At 38.5% G+C, this 15,696-nt stretch overlaps 1 protein-coding gene across 3 annotated transcripts in view; it reads right to left on the bottom strand.

The window, feature by feature from the left end:
• Positions 1–239, bottom strand: part of Pik3r4 (phosphoinositide-3-kinase regulatory subunit 4) — a 78,848-nt gene extending 78,609 nt beyond the window's left edge. For 2 of the 3 annotated variants that reach the window (XM_076867872.2, XM_076867874.2), the window contains exon 1: positions 179–239. The gene's annotated coding sequence lies outside the window, so the exon portion shown is untranslated. The remainder of the gene's footprint in view (positions 1–178) is intronic. The other variant, XM_076867873.2, reaches the window with a different exon arrangement.
• Positions 240–15,696: the final 15,457 nt, after the last annotated feature.

Here is a 15,696-nt window from a genome sequence, read left to right as displayed (position 1 = left end):
CGCCCGCCCTGGGGGCCCCCGCGTCCCAGAGCCTCGCTTCCTCTCGCACGGGTCGCTAGACCCCTCCGAGCCCTCCTCCGAGGCCTCACCACCAGGCGGGGAGGTAGAACCGGCGGGGGTGGCGGGGCGGGGGGTTGGTGACCGCCAGTCAGTCCCAGGAAAACACTACTTGACGTACTTCAGCTTGCAGCAAACGCCGAACTCCCGGGAAAGCAGCCGGTCTGACCCCACTTCCTGTCTCAGAGCGGAAGTGACGCCTGAGACTTGAGGAAGCGCACCCTAGGAAGCTGGTTGCTAGGAAACGAGGAAAGGGGATGGGCCCAGGGAGACCAGAAAAGAGAAAGGGGGATGCGCTGGCTGAGGGAAGTTGGAAAAAGAAAATAAGTTTCCCTCGTTCCCAAATGCTGAGAATTCTGACATACCCCACAATCTGTTTGGACGCCTCTTCACTTCCGGGACACTAGAACAGAGTTCTCTTTTTCCCACAATTTTTTATTGATGCATTCTAGTTGTAATAATGATGGGATTTGGGTTACATATTCATACATGCACACAATATAACGATATAATTTGGCCAATATCATTAGCAACACTTATGCCCTCCCTTTCGTCCTCCCACTCCCTGGTCCCTTTCCACTACTGATCTCCCTTTGATGTTCGTGAGATCCTCCCACTACACACACACTTTTCCTTTTTCCTCTCTATCTTCTGCATATGAGGAAAAAAACCTATGTCCCTTGACCTTCTGAGTTTGACTTATTTCGCTTAACGTAATGGTCTCTAATCCCATTCATTTTCCTTCAAAATGACATTATTTCATTTTTCTTCATGTCTGAATAAAACTCACCTATGTATATTTACCACATTTTCTTTATCCAGTCATTCATTGATGGACACCTAGGCTGGTTCCATTGTTTGGCTCTTGTGAATTTGTGCTTCTATAAACGTGAGTATGCAAGTATCACTATACTAAGAATTGTTTAATTCTTCAGGATAAATACCAAGGTGTGGTACAGCTGAGACATAAGGTAGTTCCATGTCTAGCCTTTTGAGGAAACTCCATATTGATTTCCATAGTGGTTGTACTAATTTATAGTCCCACCAACAGTGTAAAAATGTAGAACAGAGTTCTTTAAGAAAACTCACAGGCATGTTTAGGAATTTAATATATCTCAAAATGAATTTTTAAGAAGCTTATTGAGACAGAACTTACATACTCTAAAGCTCACCTATTTAAAATGTACAAATCAGTGGTTTTTATCTGGACATTTCATTTATGTAGTAAACAACATGTAATCCTCGTGACCATTTTTTCTGTACTAGGGATTGAACCCAGGGGTACTCTACCACTGAGCTGCACTCCAAGTCTTTGTTATTTTATATTTTTTATTTTGAGACAGGTCTTGCAAAGTGCTAGAGACTGGCTCCACACTTGTGATCCTCCTGCCTTAGCCACCCAAGTCACTGAGATTACAGGCGTGGGTCACCACGCCCAGCTTGTGACTGACTTCTTTCAATTTGCCTCATGTTTTTGAGGGTTATCACTGTTATGATTTGTATCAATAGTTCATTTCTTTTTATTGCTGATATTCCATTGCACGTATGGGTTTAACACATTTGTTTATTCGCTTGTCAGTTGCACATTTAAGTTATTTCCACTTTAGAGTTATTATGAACAATGCTAGGAACATCCATTTATGTCTTTGTGTGGTCATATGTTTTCATTACTCCTAGCCAAAAACCAAGGAGTAAAATTGTGGGTTCTCTTGGTAACCCTATCTTTAACATTTTGAGAAACTGCCAAACTGTTTTCCTAAGTGTTCCACACTTTTTCGTGTTCCCACCAACAATGTAGGAGGGCTCCAATTTCCCTATGTCCTTGCTGACACTTGTTATGTTTTTTTATTATAGCTATCTAGTGAATGTGAAGTGGCATGTCATTGTGGTTTGGGTTTGCATTTTGCGAATGACTAATGATGTTGAGCCTCCTTTCATGTGTGTATTGGCCATTTATATATATCTTCTTTGGAGAAAAAGAATGTCTTTTTAAAACCTTTGTCCGTGTCTAATTTGGCTTATTCATCTTTTAATTTTTGTATTATAAGAATTTTTTTTACATACTAAGGATTACAAATGTCTTATCAGAAATATAATTTGCAAATATTTTCTCTGTGTTGTCATTTCACTTTCTTGATGTTTTTTGAAACACCAAATGTTGTAAACCAAAGCTATTTTTCAGTACTGGGGACTGAACTCAAGACCTTACACATGCTAGGCAGATTTTCTACTATTAGCTACATCCTCAGCCAATTTTTTAAAAATTTATTTTTAGGCAGAGTCTCACTAAGTTGCCCAGGCTAGCCCTATACTTATGATCCTCCCTCCTTAGCTTCCTGAGTAACATGTATCACCATATCTGGCCAAAGCTGAATTTTTATCATCCCTGCAATATTCCCTTCTCCCTTCTCTATGTCAGCAGGCAGTACTACCTTTCAATATATTCCTTAATCTATAGATATGGAAGCTAATTCTTCCCTAACATTTTATCCTCTCACCCTCCTTAACCCTCCCCTCCCCACTCCTTCTGTTCAATGATCAACTGAGGCTGCTGAGTCCACCTCCAAAATTACCATGAACCATTCAAAGCCATCTTTCCAGGACCTAGGTCAAACAACTATCATTGTCATTATTATGGGATATATCCCACATGTTGAAAGCCTGGTCCCCACTATGGCAAGGTTCAGAGACAGGTCTTTTAGGCAGTGATTGGATCATGAGGTCTCTGACATAATCAGTGATTAATGAAGTGGATCAATCCATTGATAACTGAATGGACCCTAGTTGGAGGAAGTCAGTCACTGGGAGTGTGCTCTGGAAGGATTTATCTTTGCCCAAGTCTCTTCCCCTGACCCTGCCCTGCTTCCTAACTACCAAGGGCTGACAGCTTTCCTCTGCCACACCCTTCTGCCAGGAAGTTCTGCTACACCTAAAGCCCAGAGCAATGAAGCTGGTGGACCACAGACTACATTATCTGAAACCATAAGCAAGACTGAACTTTTTCTCCTCTAAGGTATATTGGTCACAACAATGAAAAGCTGACTAGAGTAGTCATGATACCTAGATTTTGAAACTTATGCAGAAAAGGCATTTTTTATCACAAAATTATTTTCCTATTTTTCTCATGCATTCTTTTATGGTTTTATAACAGGGGTTCACTTGATGCTTTGACTATATACCTGTGGCTTTGAAACTTTCATTTTGTTTTCTTTTTCCCAATCTTCTTTTCCCTGATCTTCTTTTCTCTGATCTTCTCCTTCCTGATCTTTCCTCCTTAATCTCATTTTTCTCTAAATCACCTCTATAACAGCCTCCTGTTCTTGAGAATGGACAGAATTACAGCCTTTAGAATGGAAGTCCCCTTTGTTTCTCCTTTGTTAGCAAAGCAATAAACAATGTTTTCCCTAGATCTTGTCTTCATTATTGGATTGGCGTCGAGGATGAGGACTGAGTTTCAGTTACAGTTTCGTTTTGTTTTCTTGAATTTCTGAAATACATATCCAACATTTGTGGGGGGTTTTTCCTAGAGAGAGACTCAGTTACCCAAAAATGTTCACAAGTAATCCATTTCCCCCCACTTATTTGAAATGTCCTATTTACTAGGTACAAATTTTCTATATATATTTGGATCTTCTTGACTTTCTCTTCTATCTATTGAACTATTTAATTCATCTTCCAGTCCAGTTGTAATAATTACATAATATTTTAATATCTGATGGGGCTAGTCTTAGAGTGACCTTTATTTAGAATACAACTGAATCATAAGACACATATGCTCAAACCATTCTAGAAGGTAGTCCCCACTTTTGAGTTGAAGTTTAAAATCCTTAGCTTAGCCTGCAAACCCTGCATGCTGTGATCCCTGCCTAACTCCACACCATAGCTGGTGTCACTTATTGTCCCTCTCAATTCCCCACACTGACCTTCTTTTTATTCCTAAACTGTCAAACTTCTCCACACTGCTGTCCCTTCACACTTATTCTTCCTTCTGCTTATAATGCCCTTTCCCCTTCTCTTTATCAAAAATTAGCTCATCTTTTAAATCCCAATATTTACTACAACAGGAAGGCCTTTCCTGTCTGCTTTCCGTTATATATTCACATGAACCCTATATTCACCATGTTATGGGCCAGGCTATATGGGCAATGACCAAAAAGACTCCATTTTATTCTAAGACTCCACGTCATGTAAGAAATGCTTCTCTCATGGGAACACTCCGCCTCTGTACCCATCAGTAGTTGCTTAGCATAGCATATTTGGCAACACAAAATGGTAATTCTCATACAATGTAAAAATTGTTCTTTTTTTGGTTCCCATTTTTCTTGGACAATGTACCCTATTGGAGAATGATTGTCTAGACATTATGATTACTACCATTCTTTAATTTGTACTCAACTAGGGTCATTTTGACCCACTTCCCCTTCAGCTTATGATTTTAGATCTCCTGATGTTTGTTTATGGTTTTGAATCATAGCAACAGCCACTTATGATTAATATGGTTTTGGACTATAGAAGGTGTACTGAAACCTGGGGAGGGGGTCGAAGCATGTAGATTTGCAGCCTGCCCCTTGGAACCTCCAGCTGCTGGATTCAGACACTGGCTGGTGAATAAAAATGGTTCCATCTCCTGCTTTTAGATAGACTAGTTGATTTATTACAAATGTCACCATAACAATCATAGCACTTATTATCACTGAAATCATTTGATTTGAGGAATGTAACTATCTCTTTTATGCCTCTGTTTCCTCCAGACCATAAACCCCATGAGGGTAGAGATTGTGTGAATCTTATTCACTAGGATATACACAATACCTAAATCAGTACCTGACACCTGGTAGACATTGAACAGAAGAGTTAGCCTTGTCTTAAATGCATTCATCTTCCTAATCTCTAGTCATCCCCAGCTCTCCTGGGCTGCTTGTAATCCTGATGTATCCTCTCGAACTCTATTCTCTTTGCATACTAAGGAAAAGAAATAGAAGGAATCCCTTATATTTGCATATTGTAACTTCCAGTTTAAAGTAAATATTTTCCCTTTTTCTAAAAGAATTCCAGCCCAGCTGGGCACGGTGGTGCATGCCTGTAATCCAAGCAGGCTCAGGAGGCTGAGGCAGGAGGATCATGAGTTTAAAGCCAGCCTCAGCAAAAGAGAAACATTAAGCAACTCAGTGAGACCCTTTCTCTAAATAAAATACAAATTAGGGGATATGGCTCAGTGGTCAAGTGCTCCTGAGTTCAATCCCTGGTACCTGCCCACCCCCAAAAAAGAATGCCAGCTAATATATTTAAAATGGTGCCATTTTGTATCCCGCAGTATAATAATTGGTTCCCAAAAAGATGGTCTGTAGTTTCTAAACTCTTTGTTTGAAAGCTTGCAGGGCAACAAGGTTATCTTACGGTGCCCAAAGAATACCTAAAAATTACTTTGTACATTAAAATGGGTAGGGTAAGAAATGAAACTTTTACAGTGAGAAGCTCTCAGTAACCCATTTATCAGAACTCAAACTTAATGTCACTAATAGTAACTCACAGATATTATGAGGTTTCTAATGTAACACAATGGGAAGTGCATCACCCATGACACATTCTTGCCAAGAATGCTAGTCCTGATGCCTATAATCCCAGCCACTCAGGTGGCTGAGGCAGGAGGATCCCAAAGTTCAAGGGCAGCCTAGGCAATTAAGCAAGATCCTATCTCAAAATAAAATACAAAGTGCTAAAGATGCAGCTTAGTGGTAGAGGGCTTGCTTAGTATGTGTGAGGTTCTGGGTTCAATCCCCAGTACACACACACACACACAAAAAAAAAAAAAAAAAAAAAAAGTTTAACCTGGATCTAAAGTAAGACCCTAAAGTTCATTGTTCCGTATACTGGCCACTAGCCATATTTGACTATTGAGTACTTAAAATATGCCTTATTCAAATTTGTGCTTTATATGTGAAAAACATTATTCAAAAAATTTTATACCAAAAGAGAAAAAGCATCTCATATCTTTTTAATATTGTTTACACAGGGCTGGGGTTGTAGCTCAGTGGTAGAGCTCTTGCCTAGCATGTGTGAGGCACCAAGTTCAATTCTCAGCATCACATATAAATAAATGAATAAATAAATATAATAAAAGTCCATTGACAAAAAAATTTAAATATTGTTTATATGTTGAAATCATATTTCAGATATATTGGGTTAAGTAAATATCTCATTTAAATTAATCTGTTGCTTTTTACTTTTTAAAAAATGTGGCTGCTAGACAAATTTAAAATTACAAATGGGGCTTATATTGCATATTTTAGACAACTCTGCTGTAAACCTAATTTTCCAGCTTATAAAAAAATGAAAAGAATTAAAAATTAAGTTAAGCAATACTACCAGGGAACAATCTGACAAATTCAGAAAATAGAACATTAGCCTAGATTCTTCAAAGAGTCAATATCAGACAAAAAGGAGGGACTTTTCTGCATTCAAAGACTCTAAAGAGATCTCAAATTCAAATGCAAGACAGATGAGCCTCAGTTGGATCTAGGATTAGAAATGGCTATAAAAGACATGTCATGCATAATTAGGGAAATTTGAATGTGGACTGAATATTTCAAAGAGGTAAAATGGCAAAAATATTTTTAACAATAAGTACTTATATAATTCTTCTATCACTTATCTGGCTCATATTTAAAAATACCCGAGTTGCATGACCTAAAGCTCTCTCACTGTCATGCATTGGAAAACAAAGGGTAGGAAGAGCTAGATATCAATTATCTTTGAATGCATAATCTTGGGTAAAACTCTGTTCATGAATAAATTGAAATTTAAGGACTAAAGAAGGTTTTTAGACTTTCTATAATTACACCTATAATCTCAGCAACTGGAGAGACTGAGGCAGGATTGCAAGTTCAAGGTCAGCCTTGGCAACTTAGTGAGACCCTGTCTTAAAATAATCAGCAAAAAAAGCCTGGGGATGTAGCTCAATGGTAAAGCACCCCTGAGTTCAATCCCTAGTACCAAAAAAATAACAAATAAGATGATTTTTCAAAAAAATCAAATCATTTCAATGATAATAATTACTATGGAGAAAAAGCACAGGGTACATGAGAACATATAATGGAGGGCAGTCAGGGAAGACCTTCCCTAGGTGTTGACATTGACTCTGGAACTTGAAAGCTGAGCAGGTTTTGGATAGGGGAAAGAGCATTATAAGCAGAAGGAAGAGTAAATATGGAGGCTTAGCAGTGGGAAGAAGTTTGACAGGTTAGGAATAAAGAGAAGAGCAGTGTGGGGGATTGAGAGGCACAGTGAGTGCTGCCTTCTGTCTTAGGGTAGATAGGCAGACAGAATTTATATGTCCAAGCTCTTTTCACTATTTTTTCACCTCTAGTCCTCCACCAATTCCCTTCTGAAAATTTGAAGTAATTTCATAAAATTAAATGACAAAAATAGAAAGTATTTGTTAAAAAAGAACAAAGAAATCATATTTGGGATTTGTGAATTGAACATCAGTTGAATTTTCAATTTAACTTTGAAATTTTGGTAGCTAATCCTGAAAGGTAAAGTTGTGCCTTACCTAATTCTCATTGTTCATTAAAGGGAAATAAACTAGTTTATGTGGAAAGAAAAACTTTTCCTTATATCAATTCAAAATCATATTTTTTTCTTTGACTTTTTATAAACAAGACTTTGTAAAAAAAGAAAAAAAAACAAGTAAAACATCGTGAGCAAGATTATTGGAACAAAACAAACATTTTTTATAGCCATTTCTGTTTGTTTTTGTACTGGGGAGTGAATCCAGGAGCACTTTACCACTGAACTACATCCCCAGCCCTTTTTACTTTTCATTTTGAGATAAGTATTTGCTGCATTGCTGAGGATGGTCTTAAACTTGTGATTTTCTCGCCCCAGCCTTCCAAGTTGCTGGACTAACAGGCATGTGTCACTATGCCCTGCATGAGCAAAAGTTTCTTGGCAATTATGGTGCCCACCACTTAGGACCAATTCAATAATATGTTTATAATATCTTTTTCTGTTTTTCAAAGTATTTGATGTTCATCTAAATTCCCTCCCTGGGGGACTTTTTTTCAGTTCTGTAACTTTAAAAATTATTAGTATGCTGATCATGCCAGTGTTTTCCTATTTCCACTCAAAACCTTGGCTGGGCCCTGGGCTCATGCATTCAATATCTATTTGACCTTTATACTTAAATATGCAACACTACTTTTTTTTCAGATTTATGCAATTTATTTTTTATTTTAATTTGTTATACATGACAGCAGAATCCATTATAATTTATATTACATATATAGAGCACAGTTTTTCATATCTCTGGTTGTACACAAAGTAGAGTCACACCATTCATGTCTTCATACGTGTACTTAGGGTAATGATATCCATCTCATTCCAGTGTCTTTCCTACCCCCATGCCTCCTCCCTTCCCCCCCCCTTTGCCCTATCTGGAGTTCATTTAATCTTCTTATGCCCCTGCCCAACCACGTTATGAATCAGCATCCTTAAATCAGAGAAAACATTCGGCATTTGGTTTTTTGGGACTGGCTAACTTCACTTAGCATTATATTCACCAACTCCATTCATTTACCTGCAAATGCCATGATTTTATTCTCTTTTAATGCTGAATAATATCCCATTGCTGAATAATATCCCATTGTGTATATATATCACGTTTTCATTATTCATTCATCTACTGAAGAACATCTAGGTTGGCTCCACAGTTTAGCTATTGTAAATTGTGCTGTTATAAACATTGATGTGGCTGTGTCCCTACATATAGTATGTTGTTTTTAAGTCCTTTGGGTATAGACCGAGGAGTGGGATAGCTGGGTCAAATAGTGGTTCCATGCTTAGTTTTCCGAGGATTCTCCATACTGCTTTCCATATTGGCTGTACCAATTTGCAGTCCCACCATCAATGTATGAGTATGCCTTTTCGTCCACATCCTCTCCAACACTTATTTTGTTTGTATTCTTAATATCTGCCATTCTGACTGGAATGAGATGAAATCTTACAGTAGTTTTGATTTACATTTCTAGAACTAGTAAATGAATTCAGCAAAGTAGCAGGATATAAAATCAACACCCGGGAGAGGGAAGATGGCGGCGAAGGGAGTGCATCACCTCCGTGTACCGGGTCACTGTGCGGGAAAATGACGAGTAAGAACGGCTAAAAGCTATCTTGTTAGGAATTTCCAGCAAAATTGGGGTGCTCCAAAACCTAGTGGAAGGATTTTCATCGCACGAGGATCAGCTACGGGGGCTCAAAAGCGAGTGATTTGTCCACACGGAGGGTCACGCTGCTTATTCAGCAAATCGCCCGGCGGCTAGAGTCTGCGGCGCGCGCTGGGAAACAACAAGCTAGTAACGCAAAGATACAGCACTGCTGATTCTGCGGGCTCCTGCCAGCTGTGCATTTACTGTACTCAGAGCTGAATTCTGGGTTTGAGACAGGGGAAGGAAATGGTCCAATTCGGTTCTCCACACTGGTCAGACCACAGAGGAAGCCAGCGGCCACCATCTTGGAGAGCTGACGTCACCATCCCTGTTTTCGACTGATGGCAGCTCTTTCAGCTATAGAACAGGTAATTTCAGGCTGACATTTGTCTGCGTCTCGCAGACAAATTACTCAGACTTAGTGCTAAAGATCCTGCGGAAACTGCTTCTTGGAGCCTGTTCCTATCAGAACACACACCGAGCCCGGAGCGGCCGAATTCCGGCTCCCGGAACTGCTCTGGCCCAGGACTATAGAACCCGCGGAAACTGCTTCTTGGAGCCTGCTCCTATCAGAACATACACCGAGCCCAGGGAGGCCGAATTCTGGTTCCCGGAACTTCTCTGGCCCAGGGATAAAGAACCCGCGGAAACTGCTTCTCGGTCCGTGTCATGCTGAATACTGTGGAGGCCAGAGGGGCAGAGCAGAGCCGCCGCCCGTGCCCGCAAGGTAGGCAGACCTGCGACCGACCGGCAGAAGAGTCCCAGCGGCTCGCCAGCGTGGTAGACAGATCACCCCAATTGGAGGAGAAGCAAAGCCGCCGCCCGCCCCTGCAAGGGAGACTTTTCAACTATACAAGAGCAATATAAATATATAGGGGGAAAATTTCAAAAACGCAACAGTTTCACCAAGCAGAAAGAAACACGAGCAACATGAAAAGACAAGGAAACAAAGGACCACAAGCAATGCAGGTCAACTCGACTTTAGAAGAGGTAATAGCTGCAGCAGATGGAACATCAGATAAAGAATTCAGGATATACATGCTTCAGATGATCTGGAGTCTCAAGGAAGACATTAGACAGCAAAATCAGACAATGAAAGATCACTTCAACCACTTCGACAATGAATTACATAAACAAATCCAAGAAGCAAAAGATCAACTATACAGGGAGATAGAGGTAATAAAAAACAAACAAACAGAAATCCAAGAAATGCAGGAAGCAATAAACCAATTTAAAAACTCAATTGAGAATACTACCAGCAGAGTAGAACACTTAGAAGATAGAACATCAGACAATGAAGACAAAGTATTTCAACTTGAAAAGAACATAGACAGCTCAGCAAGACTGTTAAGAAACCATGAGCAGAACATCCAAGAAATATGGGATAATATAAAGAGACCAAACTTAAGAGTCATTGGGATACAGGAAGGTATAGAGGTCCAAACCAAAGGAATGAGCAATCTATTCAATGAAATAATACGAGAAAACTTCCCAGACTTGAAGAATGAGACAGAATCCCAAATCCTAGAAGCCTACAGGACGCTGAATGTGCAAAATCATGAGAGATCCACACCTAGACACATTATAATGAAGATGCCCAACATACAGAATGAGGAGAGAATTTTAAAAGCTACAAGAGAAAGGAAGCAGATTACATTTAGGGGTAAACCAATCAGGATAACAGCTAATCTTTCAACACAGACTCTGAAAGCTAGAAGATCCTGGAATAACATATTTCAAACACTGAAAGAAAATGGGTTCCAACCAAGAATTGTGTATCCAGTGAAATTAAGCTTCAGGATGGAAGATGAAATTAAAACCTTCCACAATAAACAAAAGTTAAAAGAATTTGCAGGTAGAAAACCATGTCTTCAAAACATCCTCGGCAAAACATTACAGGAAGAGGAAATGGAAAATAACAATGAAAACCAACAGTGGGAGGTAGGACAGTAAAGGGGGCAAAATAATCAAAAAGGAAAACAAACCATGTTTAGTAACATAAATAAACAAATATGGCTGGAAGAACAACCCATATCTCAATAATAACCCTAAATGTTAATGGCTTAAACTCACCAATTAAGAGACACAGGCTAGTAGAATGGATCACAAAACAAGACCCAACAATATACTGCCTACAGGAGACGCATTTGATAGGAAAAGACATACATAGACTGAAGGTGAAAGGTTGGGAAAAATCATATCACTCATATGGACTTCGGAAACAAGCAGGAGTGTCCATACTCATATCAAATAAAATAGATTTCAAGCCAAAGTTAATCAAAAGGGATAAAGAGGGACACTACATACTGCTCAAGGGAACCATACACCAACAAGACATAACAATCATAAATATATATGCCCCAAACAATGGTGCAGCTATGTTCATCAAGCAAACTCATCTCCAGTTTAAGAGTCTAATAGACCACCATCCAATAATCATGGGAGACTTCAACACACCTCTCTCACCACTGGAAAGATCTTCCAAACAAAAGTTGAATAAGGAAACTATAGAACTCAATAACACAATTAATAACCTAGACTTAATTGATATATATAGAATATACCACCCAACATCAAGCAGTTACACTTTTTTCTCAGCAGCACATGGATCCTTCTCAAAAATAGATCATATGTTATGTCACAGGGCAACTCTTAGACAATATAAAGGAGTGGAGATAATACCATGCATCTTATCTGATAATGGAATGAAACTGAAAATCAACGATAAAAGAAGGAAGGAAAAATCATACATCACTTGGAGAATGAACAATAGGTTACTGAATGATCAATGAGTTATAGAAGACATCAAGGAGGAAATTAAAAAATTCTTAGAGATAAATGAAAACACAGACACAACATATCGGAATCTATGGGACACATTGAAAGCAGTTCCAAGAGGAAAATTCATTGCTTGGAGTTCATTCCTTAAAAAAAGAAAAAAACCAACAAATAAATGATCTCATACTTCATCTCAAAATCCTAGAAAAAGAAGAGCAAAACAACAGCAAAAGAAGTAGAAGGCAAGAAATAATTAAAATCAGAGCTGAAATTAATGAAATCGAAACAAAAGAAACAATTGAAAAGATTGACGAAACTAAAAGTTGGTTCTTTGAAAAAATAAATAAAATCGACAGACCCTTAGCCATGCTAATGAAGAGAAGAAGAGAGAGAAATCAAATTACTAGCATACGGGATGAAAAAGGCAATATCACAACAAACACTTCAGAAATACAGAAGATAATCAGAAACTATTTTGAATCCTTATACTCCAATAAAATAGAAGATAGTGAAGGCATCGATAAATTTCTTAAGTCATATGATCTGCCCAGATTGAGTCAGGAGGATATAGACAACCTAAACAGACCAATATCAATTGAGGAAATAGAAGAAACCATCAAAAGACTACCAACTAAGAAAAGCCCAGGACTGGATGGGTATACAGCAGAGTTTTACAAAACCTTTAAAGAGGAACTAATACCAATACTTTTCAAGCTATTTCAGGAAATAGAAAAAGAGGGAGAACTTCCAAATTCATTCTACGAGGCCAACATCACCCTGATTCCTAAACCAGACAAAGACACTTCAAAGAAAGAAAACTACAGACCAATATCTCTAATGAACCTAGATGCAAAAATCCTCAATAAAATTCTGGCGAATCAGATTCAAAAACATATCAAAAAAATTGTGCACCGTGATCAAGTAGGATTCATCCCTGGGATGCAAGGCTGGTTCAATATACGGAAATCAATAAATGTTATTCACCACATCAATAGACTTAAAGATAAGAACCATATGATCATCTCGATAGATGTGGAAAAAGCATTCGACAAAGTATAGCATCACTTTATGTTCAAAACGCTAGAAAAACTAGGGATAACAGGAACTTACCTCAACATTGTAAAAGCAATCTATGCTAAGCCTCAGGCTAGCATCATTCTGAATGGAGAAAAATTGAAGGCATTCCCTCTAAAATCTGGAACAAGACAGGGATGCCCTCTCTCACCACTTCTGTTCAACATAGTTCTCGAAACACTGGCCAGAGCAATTAGACAGACGAAAGAAATTAAAGGCATAAAAATAGGAAAAGAAGAACTCAAATTATCACTGTTTGCAGATGACATGATTCTATACCTAGCAGACCCAAAAGGGTCTACAAAGAAACTATTAGAGCTAATAAATGAATTCAGCAAAGTGGCAGGATATAAAATCAACACACATAAATCAAAGGCATTCCTGTATATCAGCCACAAATCCTCTGAAATGGAAATGAGGACAACCACTCCATTCACAATATCCTCAAAAAAAATAAAATACTTCGGAATCAACTTAACAAAAGAGGTGAAAGACTTATACAATGAAAACTACAGAACCCTAAAGAGAGAAATAGAAGAAGATCTTAGAAGATGGAAAAATACACCCTGTTCATGGATAGGCAGAACTAACATCATCAAAATGGTGATATTACCAAAAGTTCTCTATAGGTTTAATGCAATGCCAATCAAAATCCCAATGGCATTTCTTGTAGAAATAGAGAAAGCAATCATGAAATTCATATGGAAAAATAAAAGACCCAGAATAGCAAAAACAATGCTAAGCAGGAAGTGTGAGTCAGGCGGTATAGTGATACCAGACTTCAGACTATACTACAGAGCAATAGTAACAAAAACAGCATGGTACTGGTACCAAAACAGGTGGGTGGACCAATGGTACAGAATAGAGGACACAGAAACCAATCCACAAAACTACAACTATCTTATATTTGATAAAGGGGCTAAAGCATGCAATGGAGGAAGGATAGCATCTTCAACAAATGGTGCTGGGAAAACTGAAAATCCATATGCAACAAAATGAAACTTAATCCCTTTCTCTCGCCATGCACAAAAGTTAACTCAAAATGGATCAAGGAACTTGATATCAAATCAGAGACACGGCGTCTGATAGAAGAAAAAGTTGGCTACGATCTACATGCTGTGGGGTCAGGCTCCAAATTCCTCAATAGGACACCCATAGTACAAGAGTTAATAACTAGAATCAACAAATGGGACTTACTCAAACTAAAAAGTTTTTTCTCAGCAAAAGAAACAATAAGAGAGGTAAATAGGGAGCCTAATCCTGGGAACAAATCTTTACTCCTCACACTTCAGATAGAGCCCTAATATCCAGAGTATACAAAGAACTCAAAAAATTAGACAATAAGATAACCCAATCAACAAATGGGCCAAGGACCTGAACAGACACTTCTCAGAGGAGGACATACAATCAATCAACAAGTACATGAAAAAATGCTCACCATCTCTAGCAATCAGAGAAATGCAAATCAAAACCACCCTAAGATACCATCTTACTCCAGTAAGATTGGCAGCCATTATGAAGTCAAATAACAACAAGTGCTGGCGAGGATGTGGGGAAAAGGGTACACTTGTTCATTGTTGGTGGGACTGCAAATTGGTGCAGCCAATCTGGAAAGCAGTATGGAGATTTCTTGGAAAGCTGGAAATGGAACCACCATTTGACCCAGCTATTCCCCTTCTCGGTCTATTCCCTAAAGACCTAAAAAGAGCATGCTACAGGGACACTGCTACATCGATGTTCATAGCAGCACAATTCACAATAGCAAGACTGTGGAACCAACCTAGATGCCCTTCAATAGACGAATGGATAAAAAAAAATATGGCATTTATACACAATGAAGTATTACTCTGCATTAAAAAATGACAAAATCATAGAATTTGGAGGGAAATGTATGTCATTAGAGCAGATTATGCTAAGTGAAGCCAGCCAATCCCTAAAAAACAAATGCCAAATGTCTTCTTTGATATAAGGAGAGTAACTAAGAACAGAGTAGGGACGAAGAGCATGAGAAGAAGATTAACATTAAACAGGGATGAGAGGTGGGAGGGAAAGGGAAAGAGAAGGGAAATTACATGGAAATGGAAGAAGGCCCTCATGGTTATACAAAATTACATACAAGAGGAAGTGAGGGGAAAGGGAAAAATAATACAAGGCGGAGATATGAACTACAGTAGAGGGGGTAGAGAGAGAAGATGGGAGGGGAGGGGAGGGGAGGGGGGATAGTAAAGGATAGGAAAGGCAGCAGAATACAACAGACACTAGTATGGCAATATATAAATCAATGAAAGTGTAACTGATGTGATTCTGCAATCTGTATACGGGGTAAAAATGGGCGTTCATAACCCACTTGAATCAAAGTGTGAAATATGATATATCAACAACTATGTAATGTTTTGAACAACCAACAATTAGAAAAAAAAAAAGAAAGAAAATCAACACCCGTAAATCAAAGGCATTTAGGTTTATTAGTGACAAATCCTCCAAAAAGGAAACTAGGAAAACTACCCCATTTACAATAGCCTCAAAAAAAAAAAAAAAAAAAAAAACCTTAGGAATCAACTTAACAAAAGGAATAAAAGAC

Source organism: Callospermophilus lateralis, chromosome 10 (genome assembly GCF_048772815.1).
Source record: "Callospermophilus lateralis isolate mCalLat2 chromosome 10, mCalLat2.hap1, whole genome shotgun sequence".
In the NCBI taxonomy this organism is placed as follows: domain Eukaryota; kingdom Metazoa; phylum Chordata; class Mammalia; order Rodentia; family Sciuridae; genus Callospermophilus; species Callospermophilus lateralis.
This window is presented reverse-complemented; position numbering and strand designations above follow the sequence as displayed.